Genomic DNA, 17910 nt, shown 5'->3' with positions numbered 1-17910 from the left:
TATTATTTTCTGAAAGTATGTACTCTTAAAAATCAGTTCCTAACTTTTTATCAAGAAATTCGAAAACTTCCCGAAGATATAGCCTATTATTCAAAGCGGTGCGCAGATCAGAATCGGAGCGCTCACCGCTCTCGCTTGTTAGTAAACGAATAAATGCGTAAGAACTTGCAACAGTACGTACTGGCGCTTTAAATGCGAGAGAGGCCGATAATTAGATACATAACTACTTAACAATATTCATTAAAAATTACAAGAATATTTATAAATAAAAAATAACAATTTTACTTACTCATGAGTTTCAAGGAATAAATTTTTATTTGTGGCAATTTCTGCTGTGTGTTCTGTTGGTACCGATCTTCCATAGTTTTTGTCTTGACAAGCGAGAGCGGTGAGCGTTCCGATTCTGATCTGCGCACCGCTTTGAATAATAGGCTATATCTTCGGGAAGTTTTCGAATTTCTTGATAAAAAGTTAGGAACAGATTTTTAAAAGTACATGCTTTAAGAAAATAATATTAAAAAATCGATTTTTTTGATCCTCTAAATAGTATTGCCTTGTAAAAGCTATCAAAAACTTACAAATGAGCGAAAAGAAAATGCCATAGAGGAAAAACCTGACGTGACAGAGAAGCACCCAAATTAGTAAAAAACAAGTGTCAGATCATAATCAGCAGAAAAATGTTTTTTTTTTTGTTGACCAGTGAATCTCACCATCTTGATATCTTGATGACAAGATGTCAAGATGACATCTTGCTGTGCGCATATTCAAGAGAAGAAGCGGGAACTAAACTAGAAAGTTGGAGAAAAGTACTGGAAGAGAGAGGTATGAGACTGAGCAGAAGTAAGACAGAGTATATGTGTTGCACAGTGGGCGGTGGCCAGGAGACAGATCTGGAGCTGAAAGGAAATGTCATCAGGAAGGTGAGAGACTTTAGATACTTAGGTTCAACAGTGGAAGAAGATGGACGAGATGAGAAGGAAGTGGGATGCAGGATACAAGCGGGTTGGAGGAACTGGAGGGAGATGGCTGGAGTGTTATGCGATAAGGGGGTGCTGATCAATCTGAAAGGCAATATCTATAAGACAGTAGTGAGGCCAGTTCTGACATATGCTATAAAAACTGTGGCCCTGAGGAAAAATAACATCAGCAGGATGGAAGTAGCAGAGATGAGAATGCTTAGGTGGATGTGCGGGGTGACCAGAAAGGATTGTCTGAGAAATGACTATGTCAGGGGAACAGTGAAAGTTACGAACTTAGGAGCGAAAATACAGGAGGCAAGGTTGAGATGGTTTGGTCATGTGATGAGAAGGGAGGACGAATATGTGGGAAAGAGGGTCATGCAGATGGATGTGCAAGGAAGGCGGATGCGTGGGCGGCCAAAGGAGAGATGAGGGAGCTGTAGAAGAGGACTTGAGGATGAAGAACTTGGATGTGGTGACAGCCCAAGACAGGAAGGTGTGCAGGAGACTCATTATAAACAGTGACCCCACTGAAGTGGGAGAAGCTGCAGAAGAAGAAGCAGAAGAAGTGAATAGGTGACATGAAAATAAATATTTTGAACTATCTCTCCTCACACAAATAAATATTTCTACTAAGATCACCAGCAACCCAGTCAATGTGGTTCCTCACAATAATAAAATAAAAACTACCACTTGCAATTGATCAACTTAACCCTAACAAAGGACCAGGAATAGACCAACAGACATCAGAAAACACTCAACTAACCTATGTCCAGTTATACTAAATCTGTTAAATAAAACTTACAAATAGGGAACGTACCACGAACACTGAAAACTGCATTAATCATTCCCATAAATTAACATGGAACAAAGAAGAATTATAAGTAATTACAGACCCATCGCCACCTGGTCTGTGATAAAACAATCATGGAGCGAATTGGGTATTGCAAATTTTTCACATACATTGAAAAATTCCAAATCATTCCAAAAACACAATATCGCTTTCAAACAATAAATAAATTGTTTATTTATTAGGAACAGCAACACTCCTGGAAGATATAACAGACCTAATAAACGCTGCATAAGATTAAAACCGAATAGTATTAGTCGTTTTTAGTGACCTAAAAAAAGTTTGACACACTAACACACAAAACTTTGAACCACTGGAGCAGGTCGTCTACTCCAGTGGTTCAAAACATATATGAAACACAGAACGCACATCACACGTTTAGCATCAGCGCACATCAAAGAGGTACAATTAAGGAGTTGTTCTATCTCCCATTCTGTTTAACATATACACATGCAATATTAGTTATCTTTCCCTAAAAAGTAATAACTTCCAATAGGCAGATGATACGGCAATAGTATCTTTTCAAAACAACACAGATATCGCTTACACAAATATGCAACGCGATATCATTTTGATCATCAACTGGTTAACTGTAAACTGCGTATATATAAATCCTGAAAAACCAAGCTAATGATATTCAAAATCACCAAAACCCTGCCCACAGAAACTAAATATCTCACTATCCGACATTCATCCTACTATACACAAAGCGCAGAACCTAAAACTACAATCATCACTCGTGTGAAAACAACACGGTATCTCGGACTTCACTTCGATGCTGATCAAAGTTGGAATAGCCATACAAACTACTTACATACCAAGCATAGGATAAGAGCAAGCAACCTATACAGTTTAAAAGACATTACCCTGAAACACATAAAAATAATAACCTATAAAGCATTATGTGAAAACATTTTAAGATACGCAATCACATCATATGCATATGTGCAGAATACAAACTTAACAGATCACAACTGTTGGAAAATAAAATGGTGAATTTAATATTTTGGAACGAAGAGAACAGCCAACACGTATACAGGCAGCACGGACAGAACACAAAATATTTAAGGTGAAACACTTATGCCACTACACAAACATGCTAAATCATTACTGTCGTCTAAACAGAGTTACCAGAACTAAATATCAGATAACAATACCCCAGTCAAATAACTACATAACAGAGAAGTACAACAATCACAACGAAAAAGCCACCCGAAACTTCAACGTACCTGACATGATAAACAAACTGCCGTTCGACGACAGAAACCTTGGGATATATGGAGAGCTGAAACAGACGCTATATAAATATAATAGAGAGACTGAATATTAGATGGAAATTACACACCCACACAAACCTATGAGTATAACGAATTCCTCAAACTCCATTACAAGGACACAAACACGCCATATCAAAATCCAATCTCCCCTTCCCTTCAAAATGGTTAAACCGTGCTTGCATTGGTAGGCCGTGTACGCATGTACTCATCTCTACATGTTAACCAGGTGTGTGTGTGTGTGTGTGTGTGTGTGTATATATATATATATATATATATATATATATATACACACCCACACACACACACACATCTGGTTAACATACACCATATACAGGGTGTCCCTAAATTCAAGCAAGAAGTAATTTTGATAGAAAACACAGGTTTTTAATTAAAAATGGTAATTTCTTATTGATTGATAAAGTAATAAAGTATATAGTATAGTGTTATGCATGGAATAGCATATCGGGTAAATGGCCTCCACGGCTTTGCTTGCACATACGCACTCTTTTGTCGAAATTTTCCACGACCGTTTTGTATAAATGTGGCTGAATGTCGTTGATATAGTGCTCAATTTCCTCCATCAAGGCGTAGGGTTGTTGACATAAACCTTACACTTCAAAAAAACCCAAAGAATAAAAGTCCAACGGCGTTAAGTCACATGATCTGGGCGGCCAATTCTGATCACCAAACGCAAAATTAAACGTCCAGGAAATGATTCATGCAGTAATTGAATTGTTTCTCGGGCTGTATGGCATGTGGCACCGTCTTGTTGAAATTACATGCCGTCCACATCCATATCTTGCAATTTAGGCACAAAAAACCCGATTATCATGTCGCGATAGCGAGCACCATTAACTGTTATTGCCTTACCAGCCGCATTTTCGAAGAAGAATGGACAGATGATGCCTCCATCCCAAAATCCGCAACAAATAGTGACACGTTGTGGATGTGTTTGTTTCTCAACAATCACTCGTGGATTTTCTGAACCCCAAATGCAACAATTTTGTCGATTAACGAAGCCATCACGATGAAAATGAACCTCATCACTGAAGATGATTTTGTTCAAAAAATATGCATCCTCTTGTTGTTCCATAATTCATTCAACGAAGTTTCTTCGCTGTGTGTGATCATTTTTAATAACCATGAACTGTCAGCTGTCACGCTGTCTTTTTTTTTTCTCGTTGGCAACACTTTACCGCACAAATGGCGCTAAATTTAAATCTTGCGTGAATTTTGGGAACCCTATATATATATATATATATAGGGTTCCCAAAATTACATATATATATATATATATATATATATATATATATATATATATATATATATATACAGGGTGTTCGGGATAAATTTGACAGTTTCGTAAGGAAAAAGAAAATCTTCTTTGTATCTATTAAATTTAATGAATTGACAAAAAAACATTACAGGCAGAGTTAATTACAATACTATCAACAAGATTTACTCAAAATAACCACCATTAGCATCGATCACAGCTTCAATTCTGCTTCGGAACCTCGAACAAGCTGATGCTACAGTCTCCCTGGGAAGGGCCGCAAAAACTGTTTTAATTTTATCCATTAACTGGGCTTTTGTATTACTGGAAGTGCGATTGGTGTCTTTTTCAACTGCGCCCCATACAAAATAATCCATGGGGTTAAGGTCTGGGGAGTTTGGAGGCCAAACATTTGGACTGGTGAAGTCGTAGAAATTTTCAGACAACCATTTTTGACTTTTCCCAGAGGTGTGGCAAGGGGCCGAATCCTGCTGCCATACATACGGCCTACCATTGGCTACCCTTGTTATCGAGGACTTGACTACAGTTAGCAACTCCACGAACAAAGCCCGAATTCCAATGCCAGGGTTCTTCAACACCTGTTCTTGCAGATTTGCGAGGAATTCTGCTGTACGAACGCAATCAGATCGTCTGCTAGGGATCTTTCTTCTTGCTACATCCTCGTAGTCACCATTGCAAGTCTCTAGTTCATGCCTGATTGTTTTTACTGTATTCAGGGAGCATTGGGCAGCAGTCGTAATATCCTTATTTTGATGGCGGGCACGAATCATCATGATACAAGTTATTCTCTTCCATGATTCAGGTGGGTTCCAGCTATCCATCCTTTCTGACATCTTGTATATGAATGAAGAAGGGTCCAAACTTTTAAATGAAGAGAAGTGTGTGTTAATACATGTAACTTACGGAAAAATATAATTAATTATAAATATGTCAAATTTATCCCGAACACCCTGTATATATATATATATATAAGTTCCTAAGCACATATATATATATATATATACAGTTAAGTCTACACCTGGCTTGCGAAGGGTACTGAAACAAAACCACGAAACCACCGTCACTTATTATCTGCTTGAGATCAGCTCTGCAGAAACTTCGAGGAGGAAAGCACAAATGCCACCAAGGCAAACAAGTACATTAAAAAGAATGTACTCGATAACTTGCATACTGAATTTTTGTAGAGAAATAAAATATCTGTGTCAAATATAGAACTATAACAAAAAAAAATATTGAAGAAAAAACAAAAACAAAATACAAAATGCAGAAAAATTATGTTTATTAATATAAAAACATTCCATTCTGATTTTTATGACTGAACTCTGAGTTGTATTACTCCATTGTATAGTGAATCGTAAAGCACATTCGTGTCAATAGCATGGAGAAATATTTAGTTAGTGTAAAAAATGTATAATTATATTTATAAATAATTAATTAATACTCTGGATTTTGTACTGAATTTGTACTGTACCGAAAATATGTCTCTTTGTATATATAGGTAAATACTCTGTTTGATAATAAACTTTGTTATCGTCAAAAAAAAATAATTATGTAGTATTACGCATGTAATCTATGTTCATGTATGCACTTGTTCACACATGTGCACAAGTATGCATTGTAAATTGTATGTATATAAGCGCAATAAAAATTCTGATTGATATAATTATTATTATTATTATTGACTTTAACCAATACTTTGCAGACTCCATCCAAGAACTGCACAGAAATATCCCTCTATCACGAAAAACGTGTTCCCTCACTTGGACCACGATGAAAATAGACATTATGGTTCCCAACCATAAAACAAGCAGAACGCTTCGTTGTAATTCATCAAATCTTACCAAAGAAAGGCCGAGGAATTGATGGTATAAGACCTAAGGATATCAAGCAACATGCAAATAGCCTAGGCCCTATCCTACCAAAATTAATAAATAAAATATTTAATACCGGACAAATGCCAAGCACGTTAAAGACTGCAATAAACACACCCATATACAAACATGGAAAAATATATTTAATCAGTAATTAAAGACCCATAGCAAACTACCAATTATCAATCGAATTATGGAGCGGATCATACTAAGGAAACTCGCAACATATACGAGTAATTCAGCCTTATATACAAAGAAATTCAGAAAAATAAGGCAACGATATCTCTCTCTCTCTCTCTCTCTCTCTCTCTTGTAAGACTTTATGGACATAATTAACACTGCCTTAGAAAAAAAACGAGGAAGAAAGCTGAGAAAATACATCTCAATCAAGATCAACTAATAAGGAAAAACAGAAATCCATATATTAATTACATTTAATGCTGTAGTTACAGCGCTTAAATACATTAAATCAAAAATTGTAAAATATATATAACTGATTGTTATTGTATAAATACCGTAAAAATGCAATGTTATTCAACCGAAACTGTAAATCACGAAGTACAGTAACTATTATTAATACATATACAGAAAAGAAAGGAAAATCTGTATTTCATTCTTACAAAAAAGCAGAACTACATCTGTTTATAATTATGCGCAAATAATGTGTGTTGAAAACATGTAATCAATATGTAATCTTAATTTTAATAATAAAAAAGGATTGAATTAAAAAAATATGTAATCAATGTATGTATGTATGTTTTAGATCAGTATGTAAAACTGAACTAAATGTAAATGTAAAAAAACTGTTATTATTACTATTGTCGTTGTTGTATCAGATTGTGGATCTCTGTGTAACTATTTTTCAGTGCATGTAATTTCTTTAAAAGGGAAAAAATATTTCATGTGGGATCTCGCGAGAGGTCCGATTCTCACAAAAATAAAAAGTTATTATTATTGTCTTGATATCTAATTGCTTTATAAATATTATTTTTTATATTTATTATATAAAGGCTATAATATAATTTATATTTATATACTATATTTATAAATGAATAATTAAAATCTTATTATAAGAAAATATATATACGTTAATTGATTGTTAAGATTTCACTAAAAAAGTTACAATAAAAAAAGCGACAGAAATTTGTATGTTGCTTTATTTGCAAACTTGTTGGCATTAAAAAGTAACAATCCCAAGCTTACCCAGGAGTATTCGAATTTCGCCTTGTCTAATCCACTTTGTAGCTCGTAATCAAACCAACAGAAGGTTTTTATTTTCCAAAAAATAGTTCGCATTTCGCTTGCATTTTGTAACGGTAGTTAAAGATTTTTCTTTTTCTAAAATTCGACTTCGCAAATCCTCTTATGTTATCTCCTTATTTCTACAAGCATTCCTTTTCCCACTGTTTAGTATTATTCCTAGTCTTCTCTCTAACCATCCGAGATCACAAGCCACTGCTGGTGACCAATCATATACATTTCTGGTTCAGAGAAATTGAACCCGATTCTCATTCTTCACTTTAATTCCGTCTAACTCGGTTTATTCGAACTGCCTCTCCCAATCACTACAACATCCAGCCTCTTCAGGAAGCCGATTAATACCTTCCATCTTATTTCACAAAGAAAGAAGTTTGGTAAAGCAGATCAATGGCGTCACTACTACACGAAGAAATAAATAAAAGTTATAGACAAATAGAGACTTACTTAATACTGAAGGCCTCCTTGCATGGATGGCCGTGTTGTATGTAAAACCCTGAAAAAGAATAATAAAAGTGATCTTTTCCTTCGAAGAAATTATGTCTCCCCAGACGAACTGCGCCAAATTTGATCGCTGTGTTGATGTAAATAAACGCATATCTTTCTTGCAACACTCTTTGCATACCCTCTTGAACTGTGCTCACGTCTTGTTTCCTGTTTCCCCTTTGACGGCTCACCGTAGCCAGCAAACCACTTTGTGCCTTCTGAAAGGGAAAAATCGACTTCGTGTAAGAAAATGAGGTATTAATGAACAGAGAAAGAGAAATTTCTATCATGTATTATCTTGTAAATATAAACACCCAAATATCTGAAAATTTATAAGGGAAATATAATGAATTTTGAAAGCAAATGTGAGTACCTATTTTCGTGATAACAGGTGTAATATCAGGCTAAAACAAAAACATTGGTACAGCATATTATTAGCCAATTTATTTAAGCAGAACTTGCGAGAAGGGCAAAATATATATATATACCCTCCTTGGGTACCCATTTTAATCGCCTCGTACGACATGCATGAGCAACATTGGGGCTATTCTTATCCCGGCCACCACACGGGAGAGCAATCGCTGATAGTCCTTATAAGGACTGGCTTAAAGGGGCGAAGCAAGAATGCCTTTCATCTTTCCCGTTATCTGTAGAGGACACTGTATGGATAAGGTGTTATTGAGCTATTAAATTAAAGCTCTGATCATGGCAGGAGAGTAACAGCAATAGCCAAGCCTCAGTTAAAACTTCATTGGCTACAGCATTGCCATTCATTACCCTCCAAGGGTAGAAAGTCATTATTAGTATTTTATATCTGTAAAAATTATTTTGGTGTTTTGTAATAACATAGATTTTAGAGAAAGATTTATTGAAAATCCTTAGGTTTTTTTAAAATTTGTAATGGAATAAATTTTCCTCTATGTTTTAATAAACTTATTAAGATTTTATGGTAATGATTAAATCCTGTGATCACTAAATATTCTTTGTCACTGCAGATTCCAACCTATTCTGATAAGAATTCTGTTAGTTTAGATATTTGCATATCATTAACCGGTATCCCTTGTACTACAAACTGCATTTGTTTCAAACTCGAGTGAGAAATACTTATATAGTCAATTATTTGAAATCATGTTGTCGCTATTTCAGGGTGCAAAAAGCCATCAAGTATGTTAAAAAGCGAATAACCCTCTTTTGCCAATTCCTGTAGTAATGCCGAGTCCATCATCCAATCATGTGTAACCGGAAACGGACTACAGAAATACACCCAGCTTAAAACACAAATGTACACTATTGTATATAGGTGATATTAAATATTTACTTACAATAATAGAATGCACTGACAGCAAAGATTTTACAATTCGCCCTGGGACATATTTTCATTCGACGAAGGATTTATGATTATTGCTGAAGATTTTAACCACACTATTGATCCAGAGATAGACATGGGTTCACTGGGACGAACAACGCTTCTCTTTAACCAGCGCATTTCAGATGTTAGTAGGCAATACTGAGCTCACCGATGTGTTTCCACACTCACCAACTTAGAAATGAGGTCCCACATCTGATGAACCCAAGCACAACAAATCGAAAAGCTTAAACGCTCAGCCCTACTAAACATTTACGTTTTTCTTCATTGCTGACTGTACAGACGATGCATCTCCAAACACAATTTGGTCTAACCATGCAAGTGGCTGCATCCTTTCTCCCTTTCTATAACCATTAACCTGCGACTTTAAATTTTCTGCAACCAAGAAACTAAGCCTTTAACAACACTTCTGTAAGATCCCGAATATAGACTTAAATGTTCAGATTTAATATACAATCTTGATCACTCGAAGGAGAATTCAGAACTTTTAAAACCTTTGGCGAAGCCTGAAATCTCAACCGAAACTTTTCTTCAAGACAATGCATTCAACAGAGAAATAACAACATCACATAACTTGAGCATTAGATACGGAACCTCCTAGAAGACAGGGCTGCATATCGGTCATTCCATAATGTCAAGGATTCATAAATAACCTCGCGGCTATTTATGACTACTAAGAGTGAAAAACAGAATCAGTTCCACAGAACAGTCGGGGAAAATTTATCACGGGGCACTAACTAAAATTAGTATCAAATCTCTGCCAAAGAAAGAGCATTTGCTCTGGACGTACACTCATTATTTTCTTCCAAGGCTAACAGTATCTCCCAGTATCCTTCGGTTGAAAAAAGCTTATGCCACCGAACATAAAGTGTTCGGTGCCACAAACGTAGCTCGATGTCTCTCATTCCAAGAGGAAACCCCTTGGAAACAGATGTTCTATCTAATTTCACACTTCACAATATTTATTCAAACTAATAGCTGTTAACTCAGATCTACACTGCTTTATGACTGAATCAGAAACTTCCGCCCCACAACAAACAACAAAAAGTGAACGCTAATAAATAGTGATCAAGAAAAACCATTTTACAGAGTAAAGTATGATTTTTTGATTCATCTCGTTCATCCCTTTCGAACGGGTAGAGCCCTCCCACCCCCGAAACCAAAATTTACATTGCCATGTTCTCCAAATGAAATCACATTCTAGATGAAAATCATCTTTTTAGAATGCGCTGCAGATATCGCCATCTCAATTCGCAATGGGAAAAAATTGAAACCATCCATACAGAACCGAGACATTATGTACAAAATTAAACGCCGAAAGAAACACTTGTGGGAATGAAAATTGAAAGGAGAACTGGCTTTCTGACTAAATCTAAATGGTGGGGTGAAGGACATAAATGCTTTAACACCACTTACGAATCGACCTAAAATTATATTTGACTCATTTGATCATAGCTAGTGAGTTATTCAGTCAGTTGTAGTTCACCCAGATGGTGGCTGGTGTGTTATGCCATCTTCAAGGTACTAACCATCCATCCCTAAAGAGACTTCTTCCATAAGAGGCAGAAACCTCACATTTCTTCTGGTCAACTTACTCAGCACTCCCTGCGCAAATTCAGAAAAATGCAGAGGAGAGGTCTCCCTGCACATAACATCGAACCTTTCAGATTCATCTCTAAAAGCATTTTCGAAATATTTCCAGACCAAGTGAGGAAACCAATTCTTAGACTGAAAAAAAAATATAAGCTTTTCCAGGATCGAAACTACTAGTGGAAACCGTCTATTAATCCACAGTTCAACGGATGTCTTCTGAAGTTCTCTGTACCACTGTTGGTCATAGCATTCCGGATTTATTTAGGGCAGATGTCTTCCTACATCAGTACTGAAACGAATTACAAAGATGATAAGAAAAAATACTGCACCAATAAACTTCACTCGTATCCACTTCGTGGATACGAGTTAAGTTTATTGGGTAAGTATTTTTTCTTATGCATAGACATCACATACGATATCTATGCATAAGGGATACTGTTTCAGAGGGTGAAGCTTAACGCTTTTAATATTCCCCGTTCTCTGATACACAGAAAAACATTGGCAGGAAAAACTTTAGGAGCATATAACTCGAGCTGAGAGGTCAGAGAGGAATGAGGAGATATATGGGATATTTGTGTCCTGGTGAATCTGATCATTTCTACCGAACCATGGAGCGTTTAGTATCATACGCAAGCATTTGTTTTGCATTCGCTGCAGTTTAAGTATTTTAACATTGGAAGAATGGCTTCAAGCTGGAGAGGCATAGGTAATATTAGGACGGAGTACCATCTGATAGAGTAGTAGCTTGTTCCTTATGTTTAATGCGCTGTCTATTAATCAAAGAGCAAAGTTGCGCGATAGTTTTAGATACTTTTGCACAGATGTTCCTTATATAGCTGTTGGAGCACAATCACTTGTCTAGTAGTATTTCTAGATATTTGGCTTCTATTTGCAATGGAGTTTTGCTATTAAATAGAACGATGTCCCCTTTGGGAGATGCTAATCTTTTATTGAAGAATATGGCTGCAGTTTTCTGAGGGTTCACTTGCAGTCTCCAGTCAGAAAACAATTTCTCTCCCTTTAAGATGCTATCTTGTAGTTTTTTTGGCTACATGATAAAGATGCAGAGATATAGCTGATACTGCTGTGTCGTCTGCAGAAAGGACCGTGATGGGATTATGTGGGACATTTGCCATGTAGATTGCAAACAATATCGGTGCCAACATACGATATCTAGTTTTTTTTTGGATAGATGGGTAAAGCAATAATGCTTTTCATATTACCCGTTATCTGTAGAAGAAAACGTATGGATGAGATGTTATTAAGCTCAGGTCATGGCTGGGTAACGGTAATAGCCGAGCCTCAGTTAAAACTTCATCGGCTACCTCATTGCCATCCGTTACCCTCTGTCTCCGAACCTAAAGAAATGGCTAACGGCAATAGCCGGGCCTCAGTTCATTGGCTTCAGTATTGCCATACGTCACCCTGGAGCAGTGCTCTCTCTATCTCTATTAATTTCCTTACGATATGTATTGACAATTGACATTAACGTCTTTAGGGGGTGAAGCGGAAAGCTTTTCATATACCCTGCTATCTGTTATGGCTACAGTGAAGGTAGAATTTTATGAGCAGTGTTCTTGCCCTGAAAGTCATGGAGATTATGAATCGCTACAGGAAGTAAAATGGCTTTTGGTCATTTATGTTTCAATACATCAGTTGGCTCGTAGGCTACAGCTTGCTGAACTAGAACATTAGGATGAATGGGCGTCTTTAGGAAGAACCGTGCTGCTAAAGGTTGTAGGAAAGAGAAGATATAAGGAATATTTGTTTCTTGATGAAGTTGATTTTCTGACGAGCCATGGGGCGCTTAGAATCATTCACAAGGACTTGTTTTGTACACGTTGCAGTTTGATAATATTTGTAGTGAAGGTATGGCTAAAGGCTGGTGAAGCGTAAGTGACTATAGGACGAATCATCAGCAATTTGATTCTGATGTTTAGCTTGCTGTTCCTGTTAATTAGGGGATATACCTGGACGATGGCTTTAGGTGCCTTTGCTAACGTGGCCTTGATGTGTTGATTAAAAGTTAATTTTTTGATGAGGACGACAGTTAAGTATTATGTTTCTGTCTGCCAGGGAATTTTGGTGTTGAATAGTAAGATGTTTCCGTCAGGAGATATCGACCTTTTCGTGAAGAGAATGGCTTAATCTTTTTTGAGGATTTACTTGCTTTCTCCATTTGGAGAACCATCTCTCTAACTTTAGAAGTTTTCTTAAAACTTTCTGGTAACGAAGTGCAGTCGGAGAGATCTGGCTAACAATGCTGTGTCATCAGCATACAGGGCCATTATGGATGACATTGGGTTGTGTAGGATATCTGATATGTATACAGAGAACAGCAATGAAGCCAGTCGGGATCCCTGCGGCACTCCAGCCAAGACATGGCGCTGAGATGAGGTAGTACCATTGATCTTCACTTGCATGGTTCTGTTCTGTAGATATGATCTAACTAAATGAACCATTTTCAGTGAGATACCAGATGAGATAAGTTTTTGTAGCAACCCGAAATGCCATATTTTGTCAAATGCTTTGGATAGATCAAGGAAAACAGCTCCCGTGTATTGACGCTAGTTGTAGATGGTCGTAATGTATTCCACAATTCTGTGGATTTGCTGGGTAGTAATATGGTGTTGCCGAAAACCGAACTGCTCTTTAAGAAGGATGTTTAGGTCATTTACTGAGGCTTGAAGTCGAGAGAGGATGATATTCTCCGCAACCTTACCCAGGTTGGAGATGAGACTGATTGGAAGATACCTTTGAGGCAGGTAAGGGTCCTTGCCCGGCTTATGTGCAGGAATTACATCGGCCAGTTTCCAGGTGGAAGGAAAATAGTGAAATCTTAAGGTTGCATTTATTATTATAGTCAGGTGCACTATAATAATAAATAACAGCTTTTCAGGGAAGAGTTTGATCATCCTATTTTTAATGCCGTCTGGCCCAAGAGCTTTTTCATTCTTTAGATTTAATAATATCATATATTTCAGCAGGTGATGAAGGTGCAATATGTCAGTACTGGTATCAGGAAGTTTCAGTGAGTGTGTGACCTTTCTGTGAATTTTATACAAGTGATCATAGTCTAGGTTTTCATATGAAGGTTTGCATTGCTCTTCTAAATTGTTTACTATGATTTCTATGATTACTATGATTACTATGATTACTATGACATCTGTGTGGTCAAGGCCCTGGTCAGAGAATATTGTGGGAAGGGATCTGTCTTTGTTTTTGATATTTCTCAGTCGTCCCCAGAGAGAGTGATCAGTAGGTTCCCTGATCACTCAGTGAAATAGAGGCTAACTCTTCTTCCCATACTTGGTCTCTATGAGATTTGAATGGATATCTCACCGCCAATTTAGTCTACTAGGAGCTGTTTTGTCTTGTGGTGCACGAGTGTTAAAATCTTTTCCTAGCTCTGTTTTTTCTCTGGTCAAGTTCATAATGTCTTAGAGCAAACGACCTGGTTTGCGGGCAGATTTGTAGGAGGTGGCTACCGTTATAGCGGAATTAATTTGTTGGATGAGGTTTGTAACTGCAGATTCTACTTCTTCTTTTGTACATATGTGAGGAACAGGTCCAATATAATCCTTGAGTGCTGTTGATAGTCTTTCCCATGCTATGTAGGAGGGAGAAGGAGGAGACAGGTATTCTTGTTTTCCCAGCTGTAGCTGAGCTGGTGAATACCTCCACGCCTGTACTGTCAAGGTTAGTGGTTGGAGGGCTGTTTACAGAATGGTGCTTGATGTAATTTTTAATGAAGATGGCAGTTCCGCCGCCCAAATAGACCAATCTGTTTATTTTAGGGTTATCTGAGAGTCTGAGATGCGTATTGCTAATTAATATAACATCTGGTTGATAATTATATGTGAAACCTTGGAGCTCCAGAATTATGTTTTTGAGGCCATTTGCATTCCATGCAATGATCTGAAGAGAAGCTGGAATAAGTTTGTTTTTATTCATTTATGAGTGCTGTGAGGATGACCTGCGTTTCACGTAGAAATCTTTTAGTGGAGGTTGCTCAAGAGTTTGACAGACTAAAGTCTTGTAGCATGTTTGCTAGAGAGGCCGTAATAACAGCTCTCAGGTTTGTAGGTGCTGTTGGCTGATTCTGTTCTAGTATTGATTTATTTGTACGGGGCACATCGGCATAGCGTTTTGTTAGCCTTTGGCTCCCACTATTTTTGAAGGTCTCCGACTGTGGCCACTTTGTCTGCGGTAATGGTGCTCGGGCCTCTGGCGTTCTTGTACTGTAGGAGGAGGACTGTTTATCTGTCTCCATCCGTCTGTTCTTTTGATGCTGAATACATCCCTTATAGTTCGAAGGATGAGGGCCACCGTAGTTGGCACATTTGACAGGGGTGGTTTTTGGTTTTGTGCAGATATTGGTTGGATGGCTATCCCCACATTTCATACATTTAAATTCGCTCTACACAGTTTCTGGGCATGGCCAAACTTTTGGCACCTGTTACATTGCCCAGAAGATGCCTTTTTCCGGAGTGGTTCTGGCGTGACGATGAGCCCCCAGATTGTTTTAAGCTGTAGATATTTTTGTAAACGTTTTGAATATCTTCCAGGACTAACGCATGGCAGACTTGTCGGATCTCTACATTCTGCTGACCTTAACTGGGGCAGATCCTGTAAATTAAGATAAGCAGCTATTTCTTCTGTGTCAATGTCTTCACAGACGCAAAGGAGGACTATTTTTAAATTTTTTTCGGAGCTGAGCGCGAAGGTATGATACTGGATACCTCTGTCATCCATTTCTTTAGTCAACCTTCTGTAATCTGTCACTGTTGTTGGTTGTATCTTAATGCCTTCATCCATACTTTTGGCCTTTATAAAGCCAATGTGCAGTTTGGACATTGGAGATCTTAGAGCTGCCCATCTGTGTTTTTCTCTCAGTATGATCGGAGACACATTTTCTTTGGGAGAAACAGTGGCGTCCGAAACTTGACAGTCTTGTTCCATTTCATTGTCTGTGTGTGGTTCTTCAGTTGTTCTTCGCTTTTTGCGTGCGCGTACCTTTCCAAATTCTGAAGGAGTTGAAATCATCGATTCTAACTGATCCTCTATTTTCTCGGCGACAACGTCTGTGACACTTACGAGGGGGGGGGGGGGGGCGTATCGTAAAGTTTCACTTTCCCCGGCTAATTATTGTTGAGTAGCTCACCTAGTCTAATGAATTATCGGTATACTTGCTCAAATATCGTCTCGTTTAGCTGTTTTTCAATATCTGTGAAGTTTGTCTTTAAAAAAAAACGTTTACTGTGCAGTTGTAGGCCGACCGGCACTTCTGTAAATCTTGGAAACCCTTGGGGAAGAGCACTGATATAAAATGGCGAAATCTTCAGAACTCATCACAGCCTAAAATAATAACACGTCCCCATTCAAAATTGAATTCCGGATCTCCGAATCCACGATATGTATTGACAATTGACATTTATGTCTTTAAGGGTGAAGCAAGATGCTTTTCATATTCCCCGCTATCTGTTGTGGTTAGAGTAAGGGTAAAATTTACGAGCCGTTTGCTCGCCCTGAATGGGCATGGAGATTATGCACCGTTATAGGAGGCTAATATAGCTTTTGGTCTTCTATATTTGAATATATCTGTTGCCTCGTATGCCGCAGCTTGTTGAACCAAATCATTGGGATGCATGGACGTCTTTAGGAAAAACTTGGATGCTAAGGATTGCAGAAAAGAGAGAATATAGGGAATGTTTGTGTCTCTGTGAAGCTGGTTGTTTCTATCATACCATGGGGCGTTCAGAATCATTCTCAAGCACTTGTTCTGTACTCGCTGTATTTTGATAATGTTAGCATTAGAGGTGTGGCTCCAGGCCGGAGAGGCGTAGGTGATTATAGGACGAATCATCATATGGTATAGTTGCAATTTGATTCTGTTGCTGAGCTTGCTATTTCTATTAATTAGCGGATAGATCTGAGCTATGGCTTTAGATGCCTTTGCGCACGCAGACTTGATGTGTTGGTTGAAAGATAGCTTTTTGTCGAGAATCACACCCAGGTAATTTGCTTCTGTCTGCCAGGGAATTTTAGTATTGAATGGTAACACATCTCCTGCAGGAAACATTGGTCTTTTTGAGAAGAAAACAGCTGAGCTTTTCTGGGGGTTGACTTCCAATCTCCACTTAGAGAGCCAGCCCTCTAGCTTTAGAATGTTTTCTTGAAGCTTTCTGGTAATGAGATGAGGTCTGAGAGATCTGGTTAGTATTGCCGTATCGTTCGCATACAGGGCCAAAATGGAAGTCATCGGATTGTGCGAGATGTCTGACATGTATGTAGAGAACAGCAATGGAGCCAGTAAAGATCCCTGCGCCACTCCAGCAAAGATGTGGCGCTGGGAGGATGTAGAACTGTTAATTTTTACTTGCATTGATCTATTCTGAAGATATGAATGGATTAAATGAATCATTTTTAGTGAGGTACCGGCTGAGATAAGTTTGTGCAGGAGTCCAAAATGCCAGATTTTGTCAAATGCTTTGGATAGGTCTAGGAAAACAGCTCCTGTGCACTGGCGCCCGTTGTAGCTGGTGGTTATGTATTCGACAATTCTGTGGATTTGCTGGGTAGTACTATGGTGTTGTCGAAAACCAAACTGTTCTTTAGGGAGGATGTTTAGATCATTTACTGAGGTTTGGAGTCGCGAGAGGATGACCTTCCCTGCAACCTTACCCGGATTGGAGATGAGACTGATTGGACGATAATTCTGCGGTAAGTGTGGGTCTTTGCCTGGCTTATGTACAGGAATCACATCAGCCAGTTTCCAGGAGGAAGGAAAATAGTGAAGTCTTAAGATTGCATTTATTATACTGGTCAGGTGCACTATAGCTTTTCGGGGCAGCAGCTTGATCACCCTGTTTGAGATGTTGTCTGGTCCAGGAGCTTTATTGTTTTTAAGTTTTTTAATAATATCATATAATTCAACAGGTGATGCGGGTGTAATAT

Source organism: Typopeltis vanoorti, chromosome 21 (genome assembly GCF_054136105.1).
Source record: "Typopeltis vanoorti isolate ZY-2024b chromosome 21, IOZ_Tvanoo_1.0, whole genome shotgun sequence".
Taxonomy (NCBI): domain Eukaryota; kingdom Metazoa; phylum Arthropoda; class Arachnida; order Uropygi; family Thelyphonidae; genus Typopeltis; species Typopeltis vanoorti.
Note: the sequence above shows the minus strand (reverse complement) of the source record.